The following is a 26,826-nucleotide window of genomic DNA, read 5'->3' as shown; positions in this document are numbered from 1 at the left end:
TGTGTCAAAAATAGGAGAGACGAAGAAGCAACCTAGCCAGCTTTCCATTTTACTTTCAGAAATGAAGAAAATGAAAAGTTTCTGTCTGGCAGGATATCTGGTACTGAAACATCAGAAAGTAAATAGCAAAAAGAATTTTTAAAACTGGTACATGATATTCAAAGTGCTTAACTGCATCCATCTACATAGAATTCAGCATAGTCTCTCTATGCAGTTCTGGTTGGCTTTGAACTCATGATCTCCTACTCATGAACCTCCTCAGTGCTACAGTTACAGGCATTTAATACCTTGCTAGACATGTGATTCTAAAAGTCTTCTACTCAAGCACCATGAAACAACCTATAGACCATGAAACTCTGCCTGAGATACTCTGAGTTCTGTAATTCTGAACACCAGCTATATGCATAGAAAACATATTGCTAAGCTAATCAGTGTTTTAATTTTAATAACACTATAATCTGAATTTAGACTTCTTCTGATTCAACAACAGAAAAAATATTGCATTACACATATATTCAGATTCTTGGTCCATTTTCAAAAACTCAAATAAGTTTAGCAAATCTCAAAGAGTAAAACCTGAGAGAAATCTGAAAGTCAGTACAATAAGCACTGGAGGTGGGTCATTCCTCAATTTGGTGACTAGGAAATTGAGTGTTCCTGTATGTGAGAACAAGAGGCAAAGCCTTTCTGCAGTAACCTTGCCCAGGGATGGGAAAAACCAGAACAAGTACACTATTGTTGAAGAAAATAAAGCAGCTTACTTCCAAATCTCCAAAGGAAAAATATGTGCCAAACTTAAACTAAAATGGGTATGGAATAAAAGTAAATCACCACACACACACACACACACACACACACACACACACACACACACACACACACTGAAAAAAAGCCCAGGTAAAAATTGCTCCTAGATCAATATAACAAGGACTTTGTTAAAATTTTACCATAAATATATAAGAATATATACAATATAAGGAAAAACAGCCCACACCAAGTGTTAAGGAAAACATATAGGAAATAGAACAAGTACACTGATGATGGCAACATATAATGACAGCCAGTTTAGTAGGTTTTTGCAAAGCTAGACTCATGTTTACTATGTGACCCAATGAATCCAATCCTAGATCTTGTCCAAAAGTGGAAAAAAGCTTCTGTTTATAGGAAGGCTGCTACATATGCAGCTGTTTTCATAGATTCTAAAAACTGGGAACAACCCAATTGTAATTTAATTGGTAACTGGATAAACGAAGTGTGGTATATCTACACAATGGGGTACTATTCCACAATAAAAAGATTTATACAGCATGAATTTGAAGACAATTATGACTATAACAAGGTAACCAAAAAGAAAATGATTCTCACCATATACATTCTATATAATGATTCTCATTGTGTAAAAATTCAGAATATTCAAATTCAAGTAAGTGAATATGACATAAGAATTGGCAAAGAACTATGTAGGTTTTCAGGTGGTAAATAACCTTATGACTTTCTGTGGTCATAGGTTTATATCACAAATGTATCAAAATTTACACTTTAAATACCTTCACATATACATACAAGTTATCTGCTTATCAACTATACTTCAGGTAAAGTTCAGTGTTATTTTGTAAGTTTACTTTTAAAATTATTCTCAGAGACCTTCCAACAACCAAGACTGAACTCTCTAGAAACAAATAGCTCCAACAGTAAAGAAATTTATTACCAAAAATTATAAAACAGCCTGGCACAAGTGGGTCACACTTGTAATCCGAGCTACTCAGGAGGCTGAAATCTGGAGATTATGGTTTGAAGACAACAGCAAGAAAGTCTATGTGACAAAGTGAAGGGATAATGGCAAGGCTGTGTGTGTGCGCTCGTGCACGCATGTGCATGCATGCATGTATGCGTGCACATGCACAAGCATGTGTTTGTTTTTCAAGAAAAGGAACAAACCATGACCAAGCAGAGAGACTAGTGCCCTGGGAAAACTGATAATCCAGCTAAAAGGAGGTGGAGTTAGACAGTAAGTCTGAAATAATCCTAGGCATAAAAGTTAGCAAGATTCTATCTTAAAGAACAAGCCAATTATAACTCATGTCTATATTTCCAATTATTCAGGAGGTTGTAAATGGAGGTATAAACTGAGGCCAGTTCCAACAGAAGTATGACACCCAATCTAAAGAACCATGCCCTCCACCATGTTTCAAATGGTAGAATGTCAGCTTAGCAAGCGCAAGGCTCTGAGCCAAGGCTGTCAGAGGTAACTTTGACCAAGGAAGAAAAAGTATACCTAATACAATCAAGTTAGAAAACAACACACAAAAGCAAAACCCAGAAGAAATCAAATCCCAACCAGATTTCATCCTGAACAATTCAGACTGCCCAGCACAGTAATAAACATTCCTGCAATTCAAAGACCTAGTCACATGGTTCATTTTAACACATAACTACATTCATTACTACATCTTAAAGACAGTAAGTCACAAAATGAGAATCTTTTCACCAGTCATACCCGTATCTTAGTGGTTTATGAGGAATAAATTCAAATATAGATATGCATATATACATACATATGTACATATACATATATATTTACATACAAGCATAGAATTATCACTATACCTATGATGGTATTTTTAATTTTATCTTGGGTATATCAATCATATTACACATTCCCCCAATTCTAGAATTAAGATCAAGTATACCCTTGGGGAACATTATTCTAATCTCTTCTAAGAAAGCTTGAGAAATGAATCTACATCATTCTCAAGACCATTTCTGATTATAAAATTCTGAGACTAATGAATATACAGCAAAAATAAAAAATGAAACTGGGTGCTGGTAGCTCTTGCCTATTAACACCAACATCTCAAGAACTGAGACCTTGAAGACAGTGATTCCAAGCTACCACAGACAGAAAATTCTTCGATTAATCTCCAACTAGGCAGCATAAAGCAGGACTGGAGATGTGGTTCAAATGATAAAGCAACAGCCCAGCAGTCAAGAAAGAAGGTTAAGTTCATATTCAAGCACTGCCCTCAAAATAACATCTCGAAAGCCAGTTTCATCAGTCTCTCTCTCTTTGTATCATTACTTGCAGTTAAATTTAACAGAGTAACTCCAGGAAGCTAGTGCTCTGCCATCAACAGATGAGACAAGAAAACCTGTGTATTCTGAGATCTCCTTAAAACTCCCATTAAAAATAAGCCTAAAAAGAAAAACCTGAAATGTAGCATCTCAAATTAGGTGAAATCACTGTGGCAAGCGAGAGTGAAGTCTTATCTTATTTCAAATAATTATATGTCTAGACAAGTTTCCAAACTTTTGTAAGGGAATTACAAGCCTGTATTTCATAACCCTCAGTTTGTAATTATTCCATCTCACATTCCACCACCTGAATTATATTTTGCAGTGTCTGAAAAACAGCTTGTAGATAGATGTGTATTTTTCAATGACGGCTAAATGAAATTTAAAATACTTCTATTGTACAAGGGGAAAAACAGGACATTAAAAGAGAAACCCATAAACAAGATGCCAATGGCTTGTAATTGTAACTCTAGCTTCTCAGGAGTGTACGTCCTAAAGGATCATGCTTTGAAGCCAGCCTGGGCAGAAAAGTCTATTGGATTCCATCTCCAGTTAACTGACAAAAGGCTAGGCTGGTAAAGCATCAGTTGTAGATGAAAAAGCTGATCAAGAGCTCCAGACCCTGAGTTCAAGCCCTAATACAAACAGAAAAAAGAACAAAATCCTCTTTCATAAATGTGTGTGCATGTACATACACATACACTGCTTTTCAATGGCACCGTGAGAACATTAAGGAAAATACATAAAGCTAATTTTACCAAGCTTACTTATAGGAACAAATATAATTTATATATAATGAAATGTTCAAAAATAATATTAAATTTAAAATGCTATTTATCACACATTTAAAGATACAGTGACATTCAGGTACATGTCAAACAAGGCCAAAACTTTGTGACATAAGGAATGTACCCAAAAGTGAAGGATCATAGACCTTATAATAAAATCTGCAGAACGTTAGTCTTCTTTTCCTGCAGAAGATTTCAACAAGAAACCAGCTGCCCACTGTGATAGAAATTAAATCAAAGCTCCCCAGTGGTGGACCCTGGCATAAAACATAAAGGCCATGAAATGTTTATACAAAGGTGTGGAAGAAACTGAAACTCTCAATCCTGTGTGGACCCAAATAACCATATTCAATGTTTATGTTTGATGTGAAGAAGTGTGGGAAGTACTGAATTAAAACTTAACTAGGGACATGAATATTGTAAAGCTCTGGAGGGCTCAAATCATTGCAGAGTTTGCAAAACTACATCTTCACCTCTCATGTTAAGTCCTTATGCTGATAACCACTGGTGGCTAAACAAGCTCACAGAATGAGCCCCAAACTGTTCTCAATCAAAGCAAAAGTATCTGGCAACAGTCTACTGTTGCTAATAATAAGAAATGCCTAATCACCTTCCTTCTTGTTTTTTCATTCCATAGTACTAGGGAAAGTACATTCAGAATTTCAAGCTTTCTAGACAGGTGCTATACCATTTGTGTCATGCATCTGATCCTTGACCATCTTCTGAACCTTTATGGGTTTTCCAGTTACCAGTGAAGAAAAGCCTTTTAAAGCTCCAAGTCAGCCAAGGGCAGGTATGTCATTTCACTATTCCATTCCAAATCATTAACACAGAACTTACCACAGAGGTGGCACTAATCCAATATTTCCTTTTAGGATATCTTTAGGTACTGGGGATGAAACTCAGGGCCTCATCTTGCTTGGCTTCCTTGCTTGTTGTAGCTGGTGCTCTATCACTTGAATCATATCTCCTCTCCAGCTTTTTACTTGCTAACTGAAGATTAAGAGTCTGGACTTTTCTGAAACTGTCTGGCATTGAACTATTAACCTCTCATCTCTGAACCATGAGTAATTAAGATTAGAGGCATGAGTCACTGGCTTCTGGCTACATACTTCTTGTGACTATACTCAACCTAGACAATAAGGAAGACACTTTAACAATATACAGCGAAACTCTTATTTAGCTCTTGGTGAAGCTGAGCAAAGCTGACACAATGTTCCTAGGACCAGAGAGTATTCAGTGGTGGTAGAACTTGCATTGAGTAATTACTCAAGTTCCTCTGCCTGCTTCACTAAAATAGAAACAGACGATTTCTGATTCTGGGCTGATTGTTAGGTTGTACTCAGCACACTTCTTTATGAAGAAAAGTGGCAAGATAATAGAATGAATCAGTCTTGATTCCCCACCCCTAATCATGCACCTTAGAAGCTAGAAATGTTCTTTGAGCCTTTTTTTTTTTCATCTAGAAAATGGGATAGTTTTCTCTTGGAGAACTGATGTGAAAGTAATCTTAAACAGAAATCTTTCATCATTCCTCACTTATAATTGGCCTTCAGTAAATGCCCACTAATGAGTGACCAAAAGACATGGGTTACTCTAATTTTATACTGTGGACAGAGAAAATATACTACCACTTTTTAAATTTTGAATTAATGTAAAATCAGGGAAATACTTACACTAAAAAAATTTAGTACGGGGAATGTGTTTATAAAAATAATTATTAGTGCCAGGAGCTGTAGTTCACACCTGTAATCCTAGCTACTCAGGAGACTGAGATCTGAGGATTGCAGTTCAAAGCCAGGCCAGGCAGGAAAGTCTGTGAAACTCTTACCTCCAATTAGCCACTGGAAAACCGAAGTGGTGCTGTGGTTCCAGTTGTAAGAGCATTAGCCTTGAGCTGAAGAGCTTAGGGACAGCACCCAGGCCTAGAGTTCAAGATCCGGCACTATATATATATATATATATATATATATGTATATATATATATATATGAAATTTAAATAAAACTTGGTCCTACAGGACCTTTGTACAGCCCTTTTATGTTCCTAGGCTGAACATAAAGGAGAGCTTTGGACATCACAAATACCTCCTTCTTCTACAATGTGGAAATAAAGGCTCAGGAAAGTTGGCTGCTTGGTCTAAGTAATGCCAGCAAAGAGTAGTTCCAAGTGTGGTATGTTACTCCTGTAATCTCAGCTTCTCAGGAGATAAAAAGTCAGCACTGCAGTTCCAGACCAACCCTGAAAAAAATGAATCAAGGTTCCATCACAACCAACCATTTGGGCATAACCTATACTGTTCATACATAAAATCCCAACTACAGGGTAGTGAGGTATAGGTAGTAAGATTCGTATGACACTGTAGCAAAAAATGGAAAAAAACTCTAGGCAATAGTAGCTCACAGCTATAATATAAGCTGGTCAGATGGCTGAGATCTGTGGATCACTTTTCAAAGCTACCCCATGTAGGAAAGTCCATGAGACTCTCATCTCCAAATAATTATCAAAAAACTAGAAGTGGTGATATGGCTTAGGTGATAGAGCACTAACCTTGAGAAAACAGAAGTCAGAGACAGTATCCAGTTCCTGTTTTAGACCCACAATCAAAACAAACAAACAAAAAGCAAAAAACTACCTGAAAAATTAATAAAGCACGAAAGGTTAGGGGCATGGATCAAGTAGTAGAGCACTTACAACAATCTCATTACAACAACGACAAAAAAAAAAAAAACCTGAGCTAGAAGTAGAAATAAGTATCCTAGTAAGTAATTTCTGCATATCACAACAAAGCTAAAAAGCCAATTCTGAAAGTTTTAATGATCTACAAATGAAAATTCCTTTGCTATACTCCGTTTGTTTTCAAAACATATACCACATATACCAAACTCACCACATATACATAGACACACAATCAAGCAATAATAGCACACATACTACCCAGAGAGGGCTGAATTCTGAAGGATCATAGTTCAAAGCCAGCAGGCAAATAAGTCTTTAGATTACATCACCAATTCACTAGCAAAATGCTAGGCTGGAGGCATGGCTCAAATTGTAGAGCATCAACTCTGAACAGAAAAATCATGTAAGAGCATGAAGTTCTGGGTGTAAACCTCAATGTATATACACACACGTAAATGTACACATGTACACAGAGTCAAATGAAGCAACAAAACCTCTTACAGATTCTAACAGCCTTCGTCCATAACCCCTACAAGCTGATCTAATACTTCCCGATCTTTCTCCATCAACACAGTACCAAGAAAACACAAGAAAAGTAACATACCATTCTAGCTCCTATCCTTTTGCCCCCACCACCTTTATGTTCTTCCCTTCATAATTTGTTTATATCTTTCTGATTGGTCTGAGGCCCAGGGAATGAGTATGATGCAAATGTGGTTTTGTGGCTGGTGTCTGCTGAACACTCTTTGTCATAAATAGCTTTGTTAAGGGACACACCCACATAATCAGTCATTGCCTTGTCTCACTGACCACTCTAGAACATTTTTGTCTGATCACAGACAAAGGTACCAGCACTAAATTCTTCAGATACAAGGTATGACTTTCCACAATGAATTAAATGTATATACATATATATATGTATATATACATATATATACGTATATATACATATATATATATATATACATAGCAGACCAGCTAATAAGTCATGAGATACCACAGACCTGAATTAGGCTCAGAATTCTGTTTCTTAACGAGCAAAGAATCCTACGTACTTTCTTCAAAAATAGCCACTAAAAGAAACAAAAGTGGTGTATTCTTCTCTTTGAGAAAGATAACTTGGTACAGCCAAAGGGAATCTAGTTCTTAAATTTTGAGGTTAAAGATTAAAAATGGTTAAGTGGTCAAATTCTCAGAATCTGTACCCTTTAAATGGGTACATTTTGCTGTGCACAAATGATACCTTTGTAAATTTGAAGAAAAAAAAAGGAGAAATGAGAGACCAGAGAAAACACTTAGCACTATTGCACAGTTAGCTACATAATGCTAATAGTTTAGGAGAACGCAAACTATAGTTCTAGGAAGGAAAAGAAAGTAACATGAGATTTGCATAGACCCTAGTGAAAACTTAACTACTTAATAAAGCAGTAACCCAGGAAAGTTTGTACAACTGGCATGCACACAAGATCTGTCCTTCCAATCCTGCCCTAACCAGGCCACTTCTTAGGAAAGGTAAAAAGCTGATTCTACTAAGTCAAAGGCTTCCCAAAGTACATATGAATAAAAATCAGCTTGTGCTGGTTATTAGTGGTTCATTCCTACAATTCTAGCTACTCAAGAGGCTGAGCTCTGAGAATCATGATTCAAAGCCATGTCTGGATAGGTTAAGTCTATGAAACTCTTATCTTCAACTAACCAGTAAAAAGCCATAAGTAGAACTGTGGCTCAACTGGCAAAGCACCAGGGCTTGAGTAAAAGAAAGATAAGGATAGGGAAAGGGGGAAAACAAGATGAGTGGTGGAGGTGGGGGGAGGGAAATGAGGACCAAGACATGAGAAAGGGTATCAATGTATGTGAAGTAATGCACCTTCTACCTGGCGAATATAATGTAACCCTTCTCTTAATTACAATAAAAAGTGTATAAAAAAGATAATAAACAGGTCCCTAGTTCAATCCTACTATTAGCATGAGTACGCACACGCACATGCACGCACACACAGAAATAAAAGTGTTCTACTACAGCATAATTTCAGAATGAACCTTCTTTTTTGAAGCCAAGATCTTCAAAACAGCATATATATTCCTACATGTTTGCCTGCTACTTAGGAAACCCTAGAAAGGATGTGTTTCAGTTACTAAATACCTTTCCAGATTTGTAGATTAATTTCTGAACTTGAAACACTCATGGTCTAGAACAGCATCTCCATCATGATGTGGATGAGTTTTCCATTGCTGCTCAAAGCTCTCCAGGGATCTGAGGCAAAGGTTTTCGCAAAGCATTACCTTCAAACTTTGTTTCCTTGCCCATGAGGCTGGAAAGCAACAGAGCTAATTAACTGAAGGATTAGTGTCATCCATGAATAGTTACACTAAAGTGATGAATGAAAGTGATCAGAGAAGTATGAAAATGCAAATATTCTTTCTGGGTAGAACAGTCAAAGTGTCATGAGACTATGTTTTCCTTGTTTCAAACCTCAAAGTGTTGAGGCTTTATTTGTCTTTTTGTTTACTTAGTTACCTAACACGTCTAATAGCTTCAAAATCACCTATCTAGACCTTAATAAAACCTATCTATTCTTAATAAAAAAAATCAACAGTGACCAAGAATCAAACACATACAAGGTGTTGGGTGGGACAAAGAGAGCAGAGAAGAAAACACAGTTCTTGTCTCTTGGTATTTATAGCTGAGTCACCTTGAGGTTGGTTTTAAATATTTGTGCTTCATGGCCAAGCAATTGTCTTTTAATGTGTGTGAATTCTATAAACATATTTTTACTCTTTGAGTCAGTTGTTTTTCCTGTGTCCAGGAACAATGTGGAAAACACTTTGCTTAATCCATTGCTTCAGATGAATGTATGGCAAACAGTAAATTATCCTATGTCCTGATGCACTGTTCTGGTTCTTGTTTTGAGATAGGATCTCCCCATCTCATATACACTCCAATCAAGTACATGACCTCTCGCCAGAGCCAAACTGATAGTATGTCATGCCCTTGAGCTTCAGGATTATAAGAGAATCACGATTTCTTTGGAGTCATGCATGTCTAAATCATGACAGTTGAGGTGTTGACAATTACTTTCAAAACGCCCACTAAAATAAATGACATTCTTGGTTGATGATGCTTTTTCCCAGTTATCAAGTTATTCAGATATGAGCTTCCTCTCATTCCTTCAGATCCCACCCCTTATTTTAACATTCTGTAAGAGGCACTAATCTACAACATTTTTATATTATCCCAAATTTTATGTTGTCACCTCATTTACTCTCATTATTTTGTCTCCAACAAAAAAGTATTTCTCTGACACCTTTATTTATATGAATTTAGTTTTAAAATATTTATCTAACAAGTGTCTCTGATGTACCCAATGGTGCAAGGATGTGGACCAGAAAGATGAAAATCAGTCACAGATTTCAAGGAGTTTACCTAGGTCTGACAACTCACTCACGAGGTAACATGCGATATGCCAGAGCAAATGCAAGCATGTCTGAGGTGAAGAAACACCACAGGAGCCTGCAAGTGTGGGAAAGATCCCCCCAGAGGCTTACTACGTATGCTGAACATTCAAATTTACACGTTTTCTAGTTTTCAAACCCTGTTATTTTCAAATTCCTCCACCATGAAATGGGAATATCTGCCTTACCTGGCTCCAACAGGGAAGATATAGCACCTGGCCTATGGTTCTGCCCTTGAGTTAGTCAGCCTGGATTGAAACACCATCTCTACCACTGTTAAACAGTATGTTGTGTTCATCATCAATAAAGTGAGGATAAGTAAACATACTGATCGAATATGGCTGATGTGAAAGTTCAATAACAGTTAGAAATCACTAAATTGTAAATTGCAATGTCAGGGATAGAAGCTAAGGGGATAGAATTGCAGAGTTCTCCTAAGTAAAAGGTTCTTCCACTGAGTTACAGTGGAAGCCATAGTCCTCGGCTTTATGTGACAGGATCTCAGTAGGTAACCCAGTATGATACTGACTTTTCTAGGTAGATTAGACTGGCCTTGAACTTTCAATCTTGCCTTCACCTTCCAAGTGCTAAGATTATACTCAGAGCACCACTAAGCCTGACTTTTTAAATTACTAAACTTCGTACTGAAATTGTGTTAAGTAAATAGTATCCAGATCAGTGAAATTCTTGTCACTTACATTCATTTTATTATTTATAATCCTGATCTATTGTAATAATTAACTGGGAGAAATAAATTCATATGTTCAAGTTTAAAATTTAAATACATTCGAATGTGAGTTTTAAAATGGATTTAGCTGGAGCAGAGAGTTAGGCCTAGTGATAGAGTGCTTGCCTAGCATGCATGAAGACCGTTGTTCAATTCCTCAGTACCACCTACATAGAAAAGCTGGAAGTGGTGCTGTGGCTCAAGTGGTAGAGCACTAGCCTTAAGGAAGCCCAAGGACTGTGCTCAGGCCCTGAGGTCAAGCCCCAGGACTGGCAAAAAAAATGTGTTATCTGCAGACATAATTAATTCAGTGAAGATGAAGTCATATTGGACCACAAAAACTAATCCAGGACTACTGGTACTGGTACACGTACGTACGTACACAGACACAGACACACAGACACACAGACACACAGACACACACACACACACACACACACACACACACACAGAAAGCCACATGAAGATGAAGGTAGAGGTAAGGATGAAGCTTCTACAAACCAGATTTGGATGGCAAAAGACTGCCAGCCAATCACTAGGAGAAAAGTCAGATATGAGTAGATGTGTGCTCTCATAAAGAACTAATCCTACCCAACTCTCGATTTCAAACATCTAGCATCCTGAGTTATATAGTAGAGTTTTGTTATTTAAGCCACTCAGCCTGTAGAAATATATTACATAGTCTTACAAACAAGCATCCAGTTTAAGAGATTTTCTCTTTAGAAGACAGATGACATTAACAAATGCCTTAGTTCTGGAAGCATATATCTAAATTTTAATATGGATTACCCAATTGATCATATACCAAATTCTCAACTTCTTTTATATAATAAATCTCCATTCACACTATGGGCCCTGTGAGGAAGAATATATTCATGTATTCACTCAGTAGACCCTACTAAATCAAAGATGAAAAAAACACAGGTTCTTGCCTTCTAGAATTCTTCTGAATGAGGTATCTAGTGAAATACACTGGCCAGAGGGTTCTAAGGTACAGCATCAAAGGGAGATTAGTTCCCTAATTTACCAATAGTTCATTTATACCATGACTACATGGGGAAAAAATTCATGCTTTTCCAGTAGTTAGCTATCTCCTTCTCAGCCCAGACTTCTATTTTCCTTCTCTCAAATCTAGCCTGAGCCAACAAAAAGAAGTTCAGCCCACTGCTACTATATCCATCCTTCCAGAGAAAGCAGGCCTTCTCCCTGGTAGGAATACGGGCCTGGGTGGACAAGCCCTGTTCGGAGAAACTTCCCTGACATCTGTGATTCTAGTGTTTACTGGCTCAGCTCAGCAACCAGAAACATCTTCCACGGAAACCTTTATTAAAACAATCACAAGCACTGCAGACTGATGAATGCAGTGCCTCTAAGAAAATTGAAGAACCAAGACTTAAACAACAGACTCCAAATGAATCTTAGCCTTACTGGAATGCTCAGGTTTTGAAAAGGACTTTCCAAGACTCCAGCCCATTCTAGCACTAAGTGAAAACATAAGAAGTGAACCATTTACAACTATCTGTGTTATATGTATGAACGTGTGTGCACAGCAGTATAGAAGCTAGAATTCAGGGCTTGGATACTCTTCCTTACTTTTGTACTCAAGGCTGGTGCTCTACCATTTGAACAACACCTACACTTGAGTCTTTCACTAGTTAATTGGAGATTTTAAAAACTCTCAAATTTGTCTGCCCAGGTTGGCTTCAAATCCAAATCCTCAGATCTCAGTCTCAAGAGTAGCTAGAATTACAGCCAACCATTCTTATCTTTATGGGTTTCTGATTATCAGCCATACAAGTCCTGTTTCCTTTTTATATTAGCCACACTGCAGGACCAGAGAATTATCCCTGGTCAGGGCTCTTCCTACTTGCTCTTATTTTAGAACATGTCTCCATTTCTGCTTTCATTATATGCCCTCTTCCCCCCCCGCCCCCCGGTCTGAAAGCATGGTATTAAAAATTCCACTCAACAAGTCTTTGCTAAATGTCAGATATGTTCTAGCCACTGTTTCGAAGCTTCCCTGTTCATTTTCCCATTTCAGCTGCTCATCTTCCACTAGTACCATTAGGAAATGGGGACATAGCTAATCTGAATCCTTTGCGAATACTGATTACACTCCTGGTCTGAATGACTTCAAGGTCTCCCCCCTCAACTTTTCAAAGAGCTTGAGAGTACATAAGCATGATGCCATCTGCTCTTTACACTCCACATAAGCAAGCCTATTTCTGTAAAGAATATGAAATAAAGCAGAACAAACACAATTTAGTTCAACCACAGAGGAGTTGTTAAGGTTGAAAGTAACTTAATAGTCTAAAGAGTATGTCTGTAAGTGCGTTTTTTACTACTTCATCTACATAGCGTATCCATTACAGGTATGGAAGCATATGTATATATGAATATGAGCAGTCATGTTTTCAAAGCCTAAAAACTTTATATGAAAACAGCAAAAAGCTCATTGTGATCATGTTGTCATGGAAGAAGTCATTATACAAACTGAAAATTTCTTTCTGAGATGATTTCAATATGTTTGCATCTGGAGAGAGGGAGAAGGAGAATGGGAAGGGGGAGGGAGAGAGAGGTGAGAAGAAGGGGGAGAAAGGGAGAAAGAGGGGAGAAGAAGGGGAGAAAGGGAGAGAGAGGGAGACGGAGGGAGGAAGAAAGAGGAAAGGAGGGAGTGGGAGAGACAGAGAGACAGAAAGACACAGGGAGAGAGACAGGGAGCCAGGAAGATGGAGAGATGGAGAGACAGACGGACGGACGGAGGGACGGAGGGATGGAGGGATGGAGAGACAGAGAAACTAGCCAGACCTGTTGGCCAACAGAAACTAGACAGTATGTGTACTAATGTACCTCACCCTCTGCTTATTCCAAAATAGTCCCTGGCAAGGAGTATCCCTCTTGTCCTGCTTTGCTGGGTTTCTGCTGAACAAAGGGAGTATCTACTGCCATCCAGAAATTCTGTCCCTGGAGCATTCAATTCCCAACTCCTATACTCCAAAGTCTGTGAGAATCTAAGAAGCCAGGAATCGATCCAACCCATTTTAACTAGGAAGAAACTAGCTAGTAATACCTTGTTTGTATTTCTTGGAGGAGGGACACCCAAAACACTTATTTCATTCCACACAATAATTCACCACAATCAGAAGGAACGCAGCAAGGGCAACACCATCTCCCAGCTGCTGATTACATCAAAGGCTTGCAGCGCAAATTCAATTTTATGATGTTAATCTCAGCCTGCCACTCAGAAATTTTCTCTGAGGGATATGATTTTTCTCTGGATTTCATTTTAAGAATGATTTTCTTCATCCACAATCAATAAAGATATGTTTTCATCAAAAGACTCTATCTTGGCAGAATTCAATTGGCTATTTCAATCCCTTTTGGTGGCATAGTATTAATTAAAATAGTTTATGTTGTACCTCAACTGGAAAGAGAAGCAGTGAAGAGAGTAACTACTCAGAACACATGTTCGATACACATGGACATGGAGGGCAGAAAATAATTTTCTTCTTCTGTAGGCAACCAACATTCATTAGCAATTCAAGGGTCACTAGAATTTGGTTTACCCCTGTGATTTCACTGGGAAAAAAATAAGATGAAGCTTCTCTTGTTGTTTTTCAGTAAGAACTCAAAAAATGGATAATGAGGAAGTGGTCAATGGTCCTTCCAGTACCTCAGGAAAAGGAGCAATAACTTACTTCCTGTGTGTGATAAACTCTACAGTCACAGTCATCATTTGAAGAAATGGCAACAGTTGGGAGAGATGGGAGAGGAAATGGAAGAGGTGACAAGGATCACGATGCATTGTATTCACACACTGACATGTTGAATTAAAATCCCTTTGTAAAACTCCCTAATGATAATTTTAAAGGTTTTTAAATACATAAGCAAAACCATAGATGAAAACACTTTATCTTCCATTTAGGAGTAATTAATTTTTTAAAACATTTAAAAGAGCAAACTGCAAAGAAAGTAAGGGAATTCTGCTTTAATAGTCATTCAGAAAGTAAATTTATCTATGACATGTGTATGTTGTGATTCACTTTGCTGTGAGAGACTGAAATGAAGGCACCCATCTCTGCCCCAGAATGCTGACACCTTAGGAAATATGGCACAAGGGCTGAAGCCTGCTTCTCACAGGGACAGAAGCCTGTGCTACACCTGAGCTTCCTAAGGAGGGGATTCAGTGGGCCTCTACTAAAGGCTAAAATGTTCAGTTGCCTATTTATAGCCACACTTTAGAGAAGAATAGTGGTTATTCTAAGCCTAGAGATGAATTGCTTTCAGCCTATTAAAAGTGTATTCTTTTCCTAACAAACTTGCCTATCACTTTCACTAAAAAGAAAAAAAAAGTAGCTCAATATATAAAAGAGGTAATCACTAGAACCAGACCTTCTACATTCCTAGTTCTGCAATCATCCATCCTTTGTACTTATTAATATAAGAAGGTGGTAATAAAGAAAGTAGGTATCTTGATATGCGAAGAACTTTAAGGACTTTACAGGACTTAACAGGTCATTTCTTTTTCTTCTTTTAATCCATTTTCTCATTTTTACTTTTAATATTTAAAGTAAAAATAATGGTACCTACAAAAAAATCATTATATTATGATCTAGTTTCTACAACAGGTAATACTTTTCAGGATTGTAACAGCCACATCTCCATACAAATGCACAGGTGTTACAATTTCCTCATTTTATGACAAGTTGATAATTTGATCGTGTGTATCCATCTTCCCTATTAAGCAAGGCAATCATTTCTACTTGGAAGACACTGACATGACAGATAATCTTGTTTTCCCAAGAGCCCGTGTAGTGTGTGTACCAACTGCTTCAGGAAAACCACTGACTAAAAGATGACAAAAGCAAGTGAGTGATTTAACACATACCTGTACTCTCTGCTACTCTGGAGGTAGAATTTAGTCTTTTTGAAGCAGTCCAGGCAAAGTTGGTGAGACTATCTTTCAAAAATAAAACATAAACAAAAGGGCTAGAGGTGTGGCTCAAGTGGTAGAGTCTTGCCTGCCATCCATGAAGCCATGGGTTCAATCACAGGTACTGCAAAAGAAAGAAAGGATTTTTAGGAGGAGGAGGATACAAGTTTCATCAGGATCAGATTGACATACTCTCAAAGATCTATGAGAAAGTGAATTCTTGTACTCCACACTTGGTATAATGGGTTAGACACTCTAGGGAGAAGGGCCCAAGTATTTGAATTTAGGCGTTGTCTCCAAAGATATTCACACTAGAGGCTACAGAACCTGAATCGATCTCAGTAAACTTCATGGAATGATCAATGCAACATTAATAGTGACCCAAAAAGACACTGCAAGACTTTCCAACATAATTTGTTTCTCTTAACAAAACTGTGTTTTCTTCAAAATGTATGATAGCGAAAGAGACAAAAGGAGAAAACTCTATGCAATTGTTCATTTTGCAAAGGAGATAGAATCTCAAGGCACATTCTTCAGAACTTAGAAGGATTTTAATGGCTAACAATTGCCAACAAAAAATTAAAATAATTACGTTTTTTTTCCTTAAAACTTACTTGAATAGCTCAAGCCAAGGCAATGACTGAAATGTAAGCTGGGCGTAAAACGACCAGAGATCCTATCATGCACAGGTAGGAATGTAGACCTGCTTCTAGCAGAGAATACTCAAGGTGTGTGGTTGGGGGTAGGAGGACTTCTTTCATAGAACCAAAACACAGACCACTAACACTGCATGGAGGAAGGAAAGCCTATAGTGGTTAGGGAAGGACAATGGCATATCACATCCCGTAGGATATTTTAAACCAACAGCACAGCTAAAAGATCTCTTGGGGAGGCCGGGAGTTTGGCCTAGTGGTAGAGTGCTTGCCTAGCATACACAACACTCTGGGTTCAATTCCTTGGTAGCACACACACTGAAAAAAGCCGGAAGTGGTTCTGTGGCTCAAGTGGTAGATCACTGGACATGAGGAAAGCCCAAGGAAACAGTGCTCAGGCCCTGAGTTCAAGCCCCAGGATTGGCAAAAAAAAAAAAAATCTCTTGGGTTTCAATTAGTAAGAATAAAAGTGGTACACTCCTTTAGTACGTAGGTCTAGGTTACCATCTACCTCTATTTAATCAAAAGGAGAGAAGGAGAGGATATCAAATGGGCTGAGGGCCTACTGGGCATCAGACTAGAGAGTGCTTATATTCAACAAAGTCTTTCCATATGTTGGGGAGATACCCCCCCCTCCAAAGACACAGTTGAAGGTTTAATCAGTACCTGATTATGTAAAACAATAAGACCCCCATCTTACATTTCAGAAAACCAAAGCTCAGAGGTAAAATGGTTAACCAGCATCTCCCCATCACCACATTAGGATGGGACAGAGTGAAAATAACTTGCCATGATCGAAGGTCAGAACTAGAAAAGAAAAAGACCTGTCAGTCCAGGGCTCTTAATTACTGCCTTACAATAAATGAGTAGTGTCCAGAGGCTAAAAATTCTGGAAATGAGAATCAACACTAGTGAAAACTCTCCTAGAGCAGTGATACCCCCTCTAAATGTGAACACCTGCATTTTAAGAAAGGATCCAAGGAAGAGATACAAAGTTCTGCACGTGCTTTCCAACCAAAGACAATTCTGTCATTTTGAAGATCACAAATGACACAATAGTTAAATGACTTGCTAAGATCCGCAGACTTCAAAGCTGATCTGAAACTAGAACTCAGCACACACCTAAACACTTTTATTTAAGATCCTAACCAAATACATACATATCAAGCAGGGCTCTAGAAAAATACCTTTTATAATAGACTGATGGAATTATTCATAAGGAATGCCATCCACTGAAGGCAATATCAAGTACTATTAACATTAGTATTGCTAAATAAAAGAAAGTTTAAGTAAATTTTCAAGCCAGAATAAGGAATGTCAACCACTATAAGTAATATTAAAGATTATCACTAATTACAATACATAATTGTCAAGCCCAAAGGACAACTGAATCCAGCAATCATGAAATCTGAAATATTCCTGATACTAGTATTTTCAAATTCCACTGTTACTGCTTAATAACTTAAATATATTCTATTCTGATAGTCTTCTGTAAACTATAACCTCAGATTTCTAGAGCATTCCCTGCATTAGAGACTATTAACAGAAGATTTCACTCGCGACAAGAAGCTTAAACAGTTACTATCTTGGGGGAAAGAAATCTAGCTTACAAGTATCTTTTCCAAAAAAATGTGACAATATTGAAACTCAACATAGTGTTGCTTTTGGTGGCTTCAAGGGGAAAACTTCACTAGTTCATTTCAAGGACAGTTCCTTTCTCCTTCCCCCCTCTGTATGCTTTACTGAAAACAAGACTGGTATGCTTTCATGTTGAAGGAACTCAAGGCTAAGGAATAAAACTATTTTTACAAAAAAAAAATGCCCACAAGACCAAATTAACCACAAGTACTTGGCAGGACCAAAGAGTACTTTTCTTCTCCTCTGGTCAAAAACAAAACAAAACAAAACAAAACTCCACTGTATGAGCAGGGAGGGTGGGGCAAGCTGGATGGAGAAGTGAAATGAACAAAGCCAAAGTATCTAAGTACTTGCATCAATCATTAATATCCCTCCTTTGGTCCTTTGAAGGAGAGAGGAGGGGAGGCGGAGGGAAAGGGGAGAGGGAAGGAAAGAAGGGGTGAAGAAGAACAGGAGGAGGACAAGGAGGAGGAGGAGAAGGTAGATCCTCCTTCTAGATCACTTTCAACTGTATACAAAATGAGGCGGCGGCGACGAATGAGGAAGGCCGGATAAGGCAGCACCTGGACAAGATTCTTCTCCTTGCTTCCCGGCTCTATTTTCCCGGTCCTCATTCAACCATAAAAGAACAAGCTGCTTCATGGCAGGTGTGCAGAAAGTAATGCTGACCAAACTTCCTCCCTCCCCGCCAACAGCCCCAGGCTGGGGGGGGGGGGGCGAGCAGGAGGCCCCAAGTTCCCCTCCTCATGCCAATCCCCCTTTACAAACGAACTGGGAAGCCTGAGTCCCAGAAACCTTCCCAAAAGCTAAAATAAATAAATAAATAAATAAATAAAATAAAAGCAGGTCTCTAAAAGTACCTGAGGAGCAGAGAGGCACCCACCCCTCCCCCCACACACAAGACCCAAAGGAACGAATCCCAGCGCCCCTCAAATTCATGGCCTCAACCGGGAACTACCGAAAAAGTTCAGCCACTGCTCCGCGCGCCCACCTTTCCCGCCCTCCAGCGCCACGCTCGGACGACACTGGGAACCCCAAAGTTGGAGCCAGTGCGGAGGGGACCAGTGTCCAGAACCGAGCGGACCGAGCCAAACCCGGGGCGTCGCCTCACCCGAGCGGCCCGACCGCGGTACAGCAGAGGTGCTTCAGCCCACGCGCGCGGGCGCGAGGCCACGGTCTGTCAGCCGCTCACGGCCTTCAGGGTCTTCAGTCCCCGCCCCATCCGACAAGAACACGCCCCGACTGCCACAAGCTCCGCCCATGCCACGCCTCACCACGCCCACCCTCTCCGGGCACAGTCCAAACCCCGCCCATTACCTCCCCGAGTCCCGCCCATTCTCGCCGGCCCCAGCCTAAACCCCGCCCACCACGCCCCTTGCCTCGCTAAAGCCACACGTCCTCTCCCCGGGACCCAGCCGCAGCCGGTTCCCGCCCGCTGCACGTTCACCTGTCACCTCCTCTGGTGCTCTGAGGTGGAGGTGGCGGTGGAGGCCGGAGTTAGCCGACCTAACCCGCAGCCTGCCGGTGCCCTGTCCTTTCCGTGACTGGAGAGGCGTCAGACTAGATCAGGTGACCTGAACTTTTGACCTCATGGACAGAGAACCTCAAAAACTTCGAGAAAAGAATGAAATTCCCTTCAAGACGCCACCTCGCTCGGTGAGCCAGGAAAGCCGAGATTCGAAGCGTCAAGAATAGGTAAATTTATATTTATTTTTTTAAAGAAAGAGTGAAGGTTACGTTTTGAACCAGTCTTTCGGACTGTAGGTCCGCAGGTGAGCCAGAAAAAAATAAATAAAAAAGGACCGTTTGCTTCTCCAAGATTTCAAACGTGAGGGGCTGCAAACTTGGGGGACTCGTTTGGGATCCAAGAAATAACTGGTCTGGAACAGAGGAGGGAGACATTGTAACTTTTCCTCTGACTTCTTGCCTTCCTAGGGACTGAGAATACGAGCCAGGTTAGATCTCCCCTGAGCGAGCGCCCTTCCCTGTGCCTTCCATCTAGAAGATTCTCCCGCCCTGCTGTGTCTTGTTTAGTACCTGGTATGCGTTTGTGTGGAGCCTTAAGGACCCATGCAGGTCACGTGCGCAGCCAGTCGTCCACGAACGGCCTCACTTCCTGTGTCATTCCCACCACCTGATAGAATTTAGTGCCTCTTCTGCTGGACAGAAGGTCGGCTTGTCTGTCTTTAGGCTGTGGAGCTCACGGTAAACACCTGTAACACATCGTGAAGGATGAATATCTTAACAGACAGCTCATAAGGAATCCCAATTCGCAGCTCTCCACAAAGAAATTCCCTGACTCAGTCAGTCCTGACCCCTTCTGAATCTGCAGGATCTTCTATCCAAATTAACCTGTTTCAGGCTTTCTTTCGAGGAGTCCCTGTGTTTTTTTTGTTTTTTAACTCGTCAAGACCTGGTTGGTCTTGTTTGAGTTCTGCCATAACTAGCATAATAGTCTTAAAAGATATTCCTGTGTCAGGGCTGACTTAATCTTAAATTCAGTGCTCAGATTCCATGATGTTTTTAGAAGCCACGAAAAAGTGGGGAGGAAGGGGGTTAGGGAGCAAAATAAATTTTGGAGTGAAGAAAATGGGCACGGTGGCTCACACCTGTAATCCTAGCTATGGCATGAGGCTGAGATGTGAGGATGGTGGTTCAAAGCCAGCCTGGGCACTAAAGACGGTGAGACCCTTTATCTCGGATTAACCACTAGAGAAAAACCTGAAAGTGTTACTGTGGCTCCAGGGATAGGGTGGTAGCCTTGACCTGAAAAGCTCAGGGACAATGCCCAGGCCCAGAGTTCAAGCCCCACAACAGACAAAATAATAATTTAAAAAAAAAATATTTGTTGACCTTTTGTTGTCACTGTTTAGAAAGGTTCTCAGTATAACCCAAGCTGGCCTGCAAGCATGATCCTTTCTACCTTAGACTCCTGTATAGTGAGATTACAGGCATGGTGACCGCCAGGGCTGGCCTTTTCTATTGGTCTTTATCCTAAGTAGATTCTTCACCATGATGAGCTTTACCTAAACTTTGATCCTGGAAAATCTGTAGGAGTTAAAGAAGCCCTTTCACTTTTTGTGTTCTAAGAAACAGCTCACTGCAAAGACCCATCCTTTACAATTTGGCTGAGGTAAGACTATAGCAAGATTAGTTATACACTCTTTTTAATATATTTTTATTGTAATTAATAGAAGGGTTACATTATATTCACCAAATACATTACTTCACAAATATTGATACCCTTTCTCATGTCATGGTCCCCATTTCCCTCACCCCTCCCCTCGCACATCTTGATTTCCCCCCTTCCCTCTCCTATTTCAAATAAACAATTAGGGCCAGGAGTTTGGCCTAGTGGTAAAGTGGTTGCCTAGCATGCATGAAGACCTTGGTTCAATTCCTCGGTACCACATACATAGAAAAAAGCCGGAAGGGGTGCTGAGGCTCAAGTGGTAGAGCTCTAACTTTGAGAAAGTCCAGGACAGTGCTCAGGCCCTGAGCTCAAGCCCAGGACTGGCAAAAAAAATTGTGTCAAATAAACAATTAAGCACATATAAAATATATCAGATAACAAGGTGAAATTTTGTAACAACATGAGATAACCAAGTGACAGCAAAAGAAATGAGAGATAACATAGTCCTTTAAGGACAACAATCACTCATTATATGGGTTTTGTTTCTATATCCTGGAGGTCCTTACATTTAGTGTCATACCATATGGCCTATGTGTCTAGATTTTGTTCTATTGTGAATCTCTGCTAGGAGAGCCCAAGGTTTCTACTGATTATGACAAATGAGGGAAACCATTGAGCCTATGTTCCTTTGAGTCTGGCTTACTTCACTTAATATGATTTTTCCTAAGTCTTTCCATTTCCTTACAAATGGGGCAATATAATTGTTTCTGACAGCAGCATAGAATTCCATTGTGTATAAATACCACATCTTGTTGATCTATTCAACAACTGAGGGACATCTGGGTTGGTTCCATATCTTTGTTATGGTAAATAGTGCTGCAATGAACATTGTTGTGCTAGTGGATTTAGTATGTCCTTGTTTCTGGATGACTGGGTAAATGCCAAGTAGTGGAATTGCTGGGTCATAGGAGAGCTCTATGTTTAGTCTTTTGAGGAACTGCCATACTGCTCTCCATAGTGGTTGAATGAGTTTGCATTCCCACCAACAGTGTAGTAGTGATTCCTTCTGGCCACATCCCCTCCAGCATCTGTTGTTATTAGAGTTCTTGATCCTGGCCATTCTAACTGGAGTGAGGTGGAATCCCAGAGTTGTTTTGATTTGTATTCTTTTATGACCAGAGATGTCGAGCATTTCTTCATGTGTCTATAGGCCATTTTTGTTTCTTCTTCTTTAGAGAAGACTCTCTTTAAGTCTTTGGCCCATCTTTTAATGGGATGGTTGTTTCTTTGGAGCTTAGTTTGGGAGTGATTCAATTTTTGAGCTGGTGATATATTTTAGATATGAGGCCTTTGTTGTATGGTTAGTGAAGATCTTTCCCCACTCTGTAGGCTTTCTAGTTAATTTGCTAGCTATGTCCTTTGCCATACAGAAGCTCTGCAGTTTAATGTAGTCCCACTTATCCAGCCTTTCTCTGATTTGTTGTGTTTCTTGTAGACACACACTCTTTATATCACAAAGGTTAACTGGATTATCTGTACAGATTGGCCAACCTTGGAAAAATACTACCTTTACTTGGTCAACTTTTCTTTCTATTCTCCTGGCACTTGAACTTGACTCAACCTCAGTCTAAATAGATCATATAATCCTATTTGACCTGATCCCTGAGAATAGGGTGACCTGTTTTTTGGTTTTTTTTTTTTTAACACTTTTGCTCCAAGCTAGCAGTCTACCACTTGAGGCACACCTCCACTTGGAGGTTAATTGGAGATGAGTCTCATGGCCTGAAATGGCTTCTAACCATGAACCTCAAGATCTTAGCCTTCTGATTTGCTAAGTTTACAAGTGTGGGCCATCACACCTGGTGGATATTTTAAAATTTGGCATTGTAAATCACGTTTAGTTATGGTTTATGAAGGAAGGATAACCTCCCACCCACCCCCAAGCCAAAAAAAAATCCATGGATCTTGAAAGTCAGGAGGTAGACAAATTCATCTCAGATTCATGTCTGTGAAATGGAAAAAAGGCAGATTGGAGAACACAGGATCCTTTTGGGTCTAACATTAATGAATTCCAATACAAAACTGCCAGCACCTGGTTAGTTAGTAAGTAGCAAATGGCAGAATGGCTTACCCACCTCTTCCTTGTTTATTCCACTCATGCATTACTGTTTCTGTTAATAAACTCAAAGAGGTTGCTATGCCTGGTTTATGGGGGTGAAGTGTCCCTCCAGGGCTCCTTCCTGAAAGTCTCACCCCATGAATAAATGTTGCATCTTACATTGATTTGTACATTGTTCATTGCTTTTGACAGAGGACAGTCTGTATGGTTATGATAATGACAAAGTCCTTTTATTCCCCTTTAATTCCACTATTTTCAAACTCATATATTATTAAATACTATTACTTAAAAATCTCTGTATAATCTATAAAGTAAAAACTATATGATATACAATTACTTGACACTCATCTAGATGAAACTTTCTATTTTCCCTAAATTCTATAAGAAGCTCACTTGGCTGCATTTTTAATAGACATGTTCTGAGACCTAATGCATTAAAATAAATATGCAGGAGGAAAACAAAAACATACTGTAAAACATACAAATCTAAAATAGCCATTATTATCCAAACATTTTAATTATTTCTTGCCTCCTTGTTGAAAACCTCTTATTTTTACATTATAATTTTATCAAGAATAGTTTATATTCTTTATAATGTTAAAAGATGTTTACATTGCCTTTACAACCATCCTTGTTTTTATCAGTTGTGGGGCTTGAACTCAGGGCCTGGATACTGTCCCTGAGGTTCTTTGTGCTCAAGGCTAGCACTCTACCACTTGAGTCATCTTGCCACTGCCAGTTTTTGTGTGTTTAATTGGAGATAAGAGTCTCATGGAAACTTTTCTACTGTTGGCTGGCTTCAAACCATGATCCTCCAGTCTCAAGCTCTTGAGTAGCTAGGATTACAGTCATGAGCCACTGGTGTCCAGCTACCATCCTTTTTCATAAGGATTTTATAGGCCATTAAACAATGTTTCCTAATGTATTTACTTTCCATTTCCCTGTCACCGGTATTTAATTTTCAGCTAAAATATTATGTGTTAAATCTAGAGACATTAGGCCAAAGAGTATGACACTAAATGTAAGGACCTCCAGGATAAGGGAACAAAAGCCATATAATGAATGACTGTTGTTCTTAATGTACTATGTTATCTCTCATCTCTTTTGTCATCCCTTGGTTATCTCATATTGTTACAGTATTTCACATTGTTATGATACATTTTATATGTGCTTAATTGGTTATTTAAAATTGGATAGGGAAGGGGGGAATTCAAGGTAAGGGGGGGGCAGGAAAATGGGGACCATGTCATAAGAAAGGATATCAATGTTTGTGAAGTAATGCACCTTCTATCTGGTGAATATAATGTAAACCTTCTTTTAATCACAATAAAAAAAGAAAAAAGAATAGTAAATATAAAGAACCTATATAATTGATTACAGTAATAGATTGAAATTATACTAAGAAGAAAATATTATAAATACATTATTTGGTATTGTTAAATATTAATTTTTTCAGTGAAATTAGAAATAAAAGGGAATGTACAACACTGAAAAAAATATTCTGTGTTGAGTATTAAGACAGATTTCCAGAAACAGAATTGCTAATTCAAAATACTGATAAATGTTTCATGTTGGTATATATGTGTTAGAATAACTCCTGAAAGAGCCAGTTTCTCCACTCTTAGTTCTGGGGGTTCCAGTGCTTGCTAACTTGATGTACAAATTGGACAATTAACTCCTCAAGAACAGTAGCTGTTTCTGTTTGTTCATGACATTGTCTCCTTACTCAAAGATAAATTTTTCTTTTTACATTGAATTTGAACATGAGAGGCCTCTGCACTCCTTCATGTAGTAAACCATTTACATTATCTTTTGGATTCCCAAATGCCTTTAAATATGTATCACTAGAATAATTTTTTTGTGTGTATGCCAGTCCTGGGGCTTGAACTCAGGGCCTGGGTACTGTCTGAGCTCTCTCAAGGCTAGCACTCTACCACTTGAACCACAGCACCACTTATGGCTTTTTCTGTGTATGTACCAGGAAATTGAACCCAGAGTTTCATGCATTCTACCAGTAGGCCATACTCTTGGCCCTAGAATAGTTTTTAAAACAAAGAAATAAACAGGGTCTTGCTATGTAGCCAAAGATGTCCTCAAATTCACCTTCCTGAGTTACAAACATGTTTCACAGTATCCTGCTCTCAGAAAGAATTTTGTATTGTCTATAAAATTGCTTGAATTACAGAAATATCTCCTCCCTATCAGTAGAGAGAACCAGACCATGATGTCTTGATGTCTTACTTTATAATCCGTTCATCTCTTAAACTCACTCAAGAATTTGAACAAAAAGACAAATATTTGCAGCTGAAATGTGTTTCTCTACTGATAAGATGCTAACCAGCGTGAGCTGCTTCCTTTAAGCTCTGGAAGATTATTGCCAGATAAAAATAAATACCCCTAGGGAGTATGTGGTAGATTAAGTTCAGATGTATTAGAATTTTAAAAATGGCTAGAAATAATTCTTAAAGGAAATGAATTTATTTAATCTGTGAATTAATAATATTTAAAGATTGTGATGTGTGCATACATATACATGTGTATATTTGTGTGTATGTGTATACTTATATAAATTATATATACATGTATACACATTACAATATACACATGACAACATTCATACATGTATCACTCACACACTGTTATATATATAAATTTTTGGTTTTGCCAATGAGAGCAGTATCTTATTCAAATCATTGAATCTTTTGATTTTTTTTTGGCAGGCCTAGGACTTGAACTCAGGCCCACCTGGGCACTGTCCTTGGGCTTTCTCAAGGTTAGCACTCTATAATTTAAACCACAGAACCACTTCTAGCTTCTCCTATGTATTTGGTACCAAGGAATCAAACCCAGAGCATTGTGCATGCTAGACAGGCACTCTACCATTAGGCCACACTCCCAGCCTCTGAATTAATGTTTTTATAAACCAGGATTTGAGTATACAACATTTCAGTATAAAAATGAAAGTTGCATAGATAACCAACTATGAATCTGTGTATGTTTGTGTGTTCTTACCTGGCAGTGGAGCTGAAAATCCTTGGGCTGACTTTTAAAGAAGCTATAAGCCTGTGTAACTTAGAGTTTACAAAATATCAGATTCTTGATTATAATAGAGTCATTGAACTATGACTATGAAAAGTATCATTTAGACAGGATATTTTTCTAGTACTTGACTTCCAGGTCAAATACATTTCTTCCTCATGTGTTTGGAGTACCTCATGTGAAAGAAAAATGAGAAAAGTCAGCATATTTTTCAAATGGTAGATTTCTAGGTCTACAGAAGTAGGCTTTGATAATTTGACATTGTTACCACAACAGTGGTAAGTAGACATTGGATAGTTTGAAACTGTTACCACAACAGTGAGTGATGCAATGTATTTATTTTCCATACTCTAAATGCTTCATGCACAGACAGAATGATAGGTGAAGCAATGGGAAGGGTGAATAACCCACAGACAGTTTGGATTTGGCAGTTGCTGTGAATTCTTCTCCGCTGTGTGTATAAATGTAATTAATCATCAGCAACTAGAAGTTTTGCAGAAGAAAAATGGCCCAATAGATTTTTTAGTAAAGTCTCATATGAAGAGAAGTTAACACCCGGAACTTAATGAATATTCCAGAAAGAAGAGTCAGTC

At 38.8% G+C, this 26,826-nt stretch overlaps 1 protein-coding gene across 1 annotated transcript in view; it reads right to left on the bottom strand.

The window, feature by feature from the left end:
* Positions 1–19,138, bottom strand: part of Wdr72 (WD repeat domain 72) — a 176,730-nt gene extending 157,592 nt beyond the window's left edge. The window contains exons 1-2 of the mRNA XM_090358381.1: positions 19,054–19,138; positions 15,607–15,775 (exon numbers count right to left, since the gene is read on the bottom strand). The gene's annotated coding sequence lies outside the window, so the exon portion shown is untranslated. The remainder of the gene's footprint in view (positions 1–15,606; positions 15,776–19,053) is intronic.
* Positions 19,139–26,826: the final 7,688 nt, after the last annotated feature.

This window comes from Megascapheus bottae, chromosome 25, assembly GCF_031878675.1.
Source record: "Megascapheus bottae isolate mThoBot1 chromosome 25, mThoBot2.hap1, whole genome shotgun sequence".
Lineage (NCBI taxonomy): Eukaryota > Metazoa > Chordata > Mammalia > Rodentia > Geomyidae > Megascapheus > Megascapheus bottae.
The sequence above is the reverse complement of the archived record's forward strand: the minus strand, read 5'-3'. Positions and strand labels throughout refer to the sequence as shown.